Below are 7,933 nucleotides of genomic sequence, written 5' to 3'. Positions count from 1 at the left end.
TTAAAATAGTTTTATGGTAAATATTCTTCTAAATATTGTACAGCTTACTAACTATATAAATTTTTGAACTACTAAGAACTTATGTTTGTAAAATCTTAAGGCTAAAAAATTTTACAATAACAATTCTTGCATACTCTATTGTTGCTATTGTTTGCAAAAAATGAGACAACTAACATATCAATCTATTGCAATCAAACTAAACTTTACCAACTGTTAAATTCTGTATATTAAATGAACAGTATTTAATTTTTTTAAATGAAGAATACAAATTATAAAATCGAAGTTGTCAAAATATGTTTATAAAAACACTTTTAAAAGCATTAAAAGCCTTAAAAAATCTATTGGTAGTAAATTATAGTTTTTTTATTATTATGCGTCAAGCCCTAAATTAAAAATAACTAAACTAGTTGAATCGATATTTTTAAAGCAGCTTCATTTATAACGATTAAAGCTTAAAATCTTACTTCTGAGAGTTAAATTGTAGCTAAATGGCAATAATGCTACACAATCTCATTTATATATCACAAAACCTTTTTTACAAATATATTCACATAATATTATTTCATTTAATTCTACTTTTTAAAAACCACAAGTAAATGGAAACCTGCCAAGATCATGTATTGTAAACATTAAATTTTTTAAATTAATTATTTCACACCTTAAACATTACATCATAATTTTTTTCAAAACATGTTTATTTATAGAAAATAGTTTGTTGTTTTATATTTATTACTTTTATTAAAGACCTTAAAATTCAGATAGAAAAGCATAAATCATAGCGAGGTTTTAGTTTGATTGACTTTAAATTAGTTTGCGGTTCTTTAAAATTTAAATTATACCACAACTAGTGTTTTCCAATAACAATGTTCTTATACTCTTGAGTCTTGATGATTGTAATTCAATTATGAAATCAGTGTTTGCTTATTACGTATTACCTACAGCTTATATTTATTATAGAATTTTTTTAGTTTTTTAGATGAGACTTTAAAGTCAACAAAGTTTATTACACTTTTTTATGTTAATGATATTATATACTCCTTTGTATTTACTTTTTCAATACATAAACTGTATTTGAAAATTTTTACTAGAGCTACAGTATTTTTACAAAAAAAAATCATAATACTTTATCTGCTTACGCTTGTATTATTTAATGCTTAAAATAAAAACACCTAATAAGATGATAAAGTACCTAGTAATTTTTGTTTATGTAAATATTTATGCTTAAAAATTTTGCAAAGATGACCATAAACAAAAAAATTAAAATTTAAGTTACTGGTGTTGTAATATGTATGATTTGTGCGTAAAGATAGTAAAAAAGTAATGCTATTATATTTAACAAATTAGCTATTTAAAACAAATTTTTTAGTTCAACCTTAATTTAAAAAAATTATTTATTTAGTAAAATTAATTGATATAGTAAAACGTACAATCATTCGAATAAAAGTTTATAAAGCTTTTCTCGTTTTAACTAAATTGTAGCTTTAGGTTTAACTATTAAAGTACCAGCAAAGTAATTACACTAAACTTGGGAAACTATTTTTGAATATCAGCCTGATTTTCATATTAGCTAAGTCAGCAATTTTTTCTAATATTTTTTTTTTTTTTTTATACCGTTATCCCTAACCCACCTTACCAAAAATTTTTAAAAACTAATCAAAAAACGAAGTTTTAGTAACTAAAATTAAAAATAACATGAAAAAAAGCTTTATTTCTGACTCAGTAAATATGCAAATCAGACTGATCTTGAGGTATACATACAAGTCCTAAACATGTAATATTTTACAGCAAGTTTAATTTTATGATTTTCTCTAATACTTTTTGCATTTACGTTAAGTACATGAAAACATATTTTGTTAACACAATTGTTTATTTTTAAGCTAAAAAACGCCCAAGGATAATTGGCTTGACTTTTTAAGGCTTAACTTGATTTAGTTCGAGTTTATTGCAAATACGCTTTGTTGCATGCCATGTACTGTCTATGACTTCGTTTAAACTATAATAAGATTTACTTTTTTTCATTGAGTATAACTTATATGACAGTGCAAGATAGATTTCGATACTTTATTTAGATATAGCAAGTGATTTTAAACAAAACAGTAAAACTTAGCAATTTGTCAGAAAAAATATTTTGTTTTCAAAGAAATAACTAAACTATAAACTAAGATCAACATAAAATAAAAAAATAGTCATATTAAAGGCAGAAAGATAGACAGACTGTAAAAATCGAAAAACAGATAAGTTTTTAAAAATTATACATAGTACAAACTTTTTCTTTTGATTTTTTAACAAAATATTACTTTAAAATTTCCTAAACAATAAGTATTTAAACGTTTTTAAAATCGTTTTAAAATAAATTACAAAGTCTTAATTGCTTTTACTTTAAAATAATCTTAAAAAATGAAAGCACAAGTAAATCCGCAAAAAACGTTAATGTAAGTATAACCAATTTATTAAAAATAAAAGCATAATAAAAAAGTACCAAATGGTATAACATATACGATGATCAAATTCTAATAAATTAAAAATCTAAAGAAAAACTAATAAAAAAAGCACAAATTAAAATATTGAAAAAAAGTAATTAAAAAACCATAAGTTTTAAACAGTATATTTGTTGTTTGAAGCATTATGTCTAATGGTAAAAGCCTAAATGAAAAATAAATTAGTTCAAATATACTAATACTAGAAACACACCACTAAGTAAATAATTTATAGTTTTTTGCTTACATTAAAACGATTAAAAGTTATTACCAGTCTGAAAACAATCGAAGAAAATAGTTTAAAACTAAAAAAATTAAATGTTTAAATGTAAATTTATTCTATTTTGAAAAAATAACCTCTTCTCTAATGGTTGCAAAGCTTGCACTTTGAACAGAAACATTTATCTGTGTCAAAATGCATCAGTCTACCAACCGAAAAACCTTTGCATGTTTTTGTAAATCAACAATTTGAGACCACTCAGTGTAATAAATCCCTTGTGGTAAGATAAAAATCTGCACAAATCACCTTTAAACTGTATTCCAAACATCAGAAACTTTCCGCCGCTAATTGATTCAAAAATAGTCCAATTTCTATATTCTTTAAAATTCAAGAGATGATGTCTAGCAAGGTAGTTATTTGACTTTGAAAGATTTAGACTTACCTTTCCTATTCTGACGAGCTTAAGCTTTTTAAAATGAATTTTTTTGAGTTTCTTTGTGGAACTGCAACAGACTGAATATGGAAAAATTAAACTAGTTAGAAAGAGAATACTAAAGTGTGACTTTAGTAGATGCATTATATTTGTATTACACTATCTGAAGTTTGAATATTATTACTAAGTATCTAAATAAAATTAATTAAGTTTTACAGTCTAACTTCAATAAGTGCTACTTAATAGTGTTATTTTACAGCTTAAATAGTTCAACGGTATAAGCTTTTGATTTATAATTTTTATAAAAAAATGTTTTAAAATAATTCTAAAACTAAAAAAAAATTTACAACTAAAAGTAGTATTTTAGTAATGTAGTTCTAAAACTTAAAAAAAGGGTTTAAAGTAGAATAACAATTTAATTATTATTTACAAACTAGATTATTGAGTATGTGCTGTTTTTTAACAAATTATGGTGTAGTTTGTTTTAATTTGTATTGAGCATTCTATAACTAATCAAAACAATCTAAAGTAGCAAGTTTTTTTTTTAAAACTAAAAATATTAGTCAAACGACTTTAAAATGTGCTCATTTCTCACTAAAACTTTCTGTTTTTAGTAAAAATATTCGGTGAACTGTGCAGTGTGAACTTTAACAAACATTTTACGTGAATAATTTCAAGTCTGTTTTAAATTAATACAACAATTATAAAACAACAGCTTAAAAAACTAGTTAAGTGTTTTAAAAAGACTATAAAAAGCTTATCTTGAAGTTTAAGCGTTTCGTATTTTCAAAGTACTTCAAATATTTATTCAAATATACATTGAACACGAAAACTAACGCTCATAATTGTGGTCAACAGATTTTCTTTGTGATGTTTCATTTTACTCAACAAATAAATTTCAAAATAATTCAAATAAATAAGATGAGTGTAACCCAATAACCAAAAAGTTTTTTGATGCATCAGGACCTTTGGCCATTTATATGACCATTAGTTCCTTTTTGTGTTCACTAAAATTATAGTGTTTAAGGACTCTATCTTATATACGATCATTAGAGCCTTTTCGTTTTTGTACAACTACGTCCACTTTTAAAAAGACAGTATTTACTCGTAAACGTAAACTTATGTTGAGGTTAAGTTTGATTAACTACATATGCATAAGTTACATGTCTTTAGTTATACCAAAGTTGGTTTTGTGCAAAAGAAATGTTCATTTAGTTTTATTATGTACTTATTTGATGATTCATTAATTGTGCATTAACAAAATAAGTTTGTGGTCTAGCCTGAGCAAATCAGTATGCAGATTTAAGCCCTTGGTGGTGTAATAATTTAAAATATAAAATTTTTAAACACTTTAACTATTATCATAAATTCGTTACTGTATTTTTGTGAAACAATTGCATTTTTTAGGTTAAGTTTAAAATTTATTCTAAAGTAAAAGAAACTTAAAAAAAAATTACTTGTGGAGTATTGTACTAATAAGCGAGTTTTTTGATAGTTTTAATACAAACTTGACTTTATTAAGTTAAAAAGTTTTATTTAGTTTTCATTAACAAATTGATCATCAATACTTACTTTAGAATTGTGAACACCACTTATTAATTGTGGTAACGATTGTTTTATGCAAAAAAATTTTTAATTCAATTTGTAACAACTAGTTTCTAAAAAGCTGTTAAGTTTTATATAGTTAAACATCGTTGTTATTATTAAAACTCACTTATAATATGAAACTTTTAATCATTTTAAATGATACCTGTCAAGTTTTCAAACTATAAGTTTAATTGTATATTAAAATATTCATAAAAAAATGTACCAAAACTAGATTAGGTATTTTAAGAACAAATTTTTAAGTTATCTTTTTCGTTTTAATAACTATTCAAAAAAGTCAACCTAATTAAAGCTTACTTATGAAATTAGAAATTCTAGCTTTAGTAATAAAAATATAAATTATAAATGTATTTAAATTTTTACAAAAAAATTTTTCAAAGCTCCTCGGCTGTATTGAATTCTTGGTAAAAATATATTTTATTAGTTTAGCCACATCTTTTTGTACCCAAGAAATTTTTATGTAAAAAGAAGTCAGAGGGTTTTTACCCCCTAGCAGTTAGAAGCTAGTCCAAAAATATTTTGCTTAACATTATCTAAACTAACTAATGGTTGTGCACTAAACTCGTTGTAGTTACTGTTATGAACTTTTTAATTAACGAAAATTTAAATTAAAAAGCCAAAGTAATTTACCACTATAAAGCTATTTTTAGCACGTAAATGTTTAAGTTTAGAGAACAAGGAGAAATTTTTCTTGAAAGTTCACAAAACAAACGAAACTGCTTTTAGTTGCTCATGAACACTGAACGGTTGATATTTTTACCACTGAAAAACGTTATACTCAAAGTACTTCGAACTAGTGAAAGAACTTCGAAATTCTAAAATTATTTTATGTATAAGTATCTATTTAATTAGAAGCTTAAGTTTTCTTCAGTAAAACTTTATTTTAAATATATACCCTGGTTTACAAGTATACTTCATGAAGTAATCACTAATCATAAACTTCTCATAATTTTTTACTTAACGTACATTGCAAACTCAAGTTAAACGTTTATATACAAACACAAAAAAGGCTGACTTTTAATTGTGATCTATTTAAGAAATTTAATAATTTCACACAAAAACAGATCCTTATTTTTAGATATTTTCCCGCAAAGAAACTTATACAGTTTTAGTCAGATTTGAAATAGAAACCTAATCAATTTTAAACTTTTGAACATTTAATTTTAACATAAATATTTTGAACTTATAAAAGTAGCTATAAAAAGTATCGTAGAAAAAAATTCGAAATTTTTATTAAATTATTACTAGTAAATTAAAAACAAGTCGCACTAAATTAGAATATAAAATTACCACCAATGTTAAGTTTAATGAATTGTTTGGTTTAATTAGAATAATATTTTAAAATCATTACTAAACTTCGTACTAAACTTTACATAAAAAAACCTTCTGTTGAAAACTCATTTTTTGACAACTATTTTTAGATTTAAAAGTACATAGCACAGTTTGGAAACAAACTAATTGAAAGTATAAAATATGATAAAGAAAAAAATTAGTAGTAATAGTAATATTTCGCAAAAAAACTACCTGACCTATATCTAGACCTTGTAGTGAAACTAACGTTGAGAAATTAAAGTTAAGCAATAATAATTTATAACCAGACATTTATTTTGATATGCTTAGTTCGTTTTACAAATGTTAAAATAAATAATAGTGATATCATTTTACCTGATTTGCTTATAGGAACTTTTTGAAACTTTTATTCAGATAAAATTATATTTTTAGAGATTAGAGATACTACTGAAAAAAGTGAAAGACTTTAATATTTGAAGCAGTAAAAATAAGTAGTAATTTCCCACTATCACATTGTTTCCAAAAGTTAAATTAACAAAATTAAATGATAGTTAAATACTTTTTTACTTAGTATTTATGAACTATTGTACGACTCAATGTGGTTTACGACTCGATAACCGAAAGGTTTTTTCGTACACCAGGTCCTTAGAAAAAAACTTTTTAAGCGCTTTTTTATCGTTCAATAAATAATATAGACAAATATAGACATCTAAATTTATTGAAACAACATATTTAGTAGTTTTCTCATGTATGTATAAAAAAATAAAGTACACACAATCAGATATGTTTGCGGGAAGTTAACATTAAATACCGACTATAATAAGTTTCTGAGCTTAACAGTTATTTCTAATAAATAATAGTCAAGCTAAACAAAACACCATAGAATGTTTTTAAATAAAGTTACAGCAGAAACTTATATAAAACTTTATCATACAAACAACTTCGAGTGTATATCAATTTCAATTTCAAAGCTTAGTTTGTTATAAAAAACATTTCAATTTTTATAAATTTATAAAAAAAATTTTTGCAATTTTTACTATAAAAGGAAACTAAACATTTTTTCTATAAAAATGTTAAAGAATAGTTTCCTAGGATTATATAAAGTTAAAGCAAAGTATATTGATATAAAAATAAAAAAAGAAAAATGTTTTTTTTAGTATCATAATTTTTGCAAAAAATTTTTCATGAAATGTTTAAATGTTTGACAGAAGATCAAACAAATTTTATAGCAAATACATAAAAAAAGACTTATTTAAAGTTTTTATTTTCTTCAATATTAAGAAAGATAATTTCCAGGACGTTTAACATTAAAGAGGTGAAAGTTTATATTGTTATTTTCACTAAACAGTATGTCAGATTTGTTTCAAAACTTTATCTTTATCAAGAGTTTACGCTATTTTGAATAAACAAATCTATAAATTTACTTAGCAAAGCATAACTATAAGACACAAAACCACAATTAATTTTTTTTTAGTCATGGTTGCCAATTAAAAAAAGTGCATGCTTCAACTTTTGTTGTGATAAAATCTAAACAGAGAATAAAAGTTAACTATAAATCTCTTGAAAAATTACAAAAAGTTTTTTGTAAGTTTTAAAGTTTCTATTTAGTTTTTAAAATTAAAAAAAACTAGCTTTTTATGTAATTTGATGCACTTAGAATAAGGAAAGAACTTGACTTATTTTATTTTTAATATTTAAAAACCTAAAATAAGTTATAAAAAAAATTAGAAAAACTAGTTTTTTAAAACTTTTATTTAGTTCAAAAATCTCATAACTATTAGTCGCAATTTTTTACGATTTCATTCAAAACAAATTAATTAATATTACATACTACTGTTAACTTTTAAAAAAGATTAGCTACAACTTCACACTTACTTACCTACACATATTTTTATATAGTTACATTAA

Source organism: Thalia democratica, chromosome 8 (assembly GCF_965202585.1).
Source record: "Thalia democratica chromosome 8, ktThaDemo2.hap1.1, whole genome shotgun sequence".
NCBI lineage: Eukaryota > Metazoa > Chordata > Thaliacea > Salpida > Salpidae > Thalia > Thalia democratica.
The sequence above is the reverse complement of the archived record's forward strand: the minus strand, read 5'-3'. Positions refer to the sequence as shown.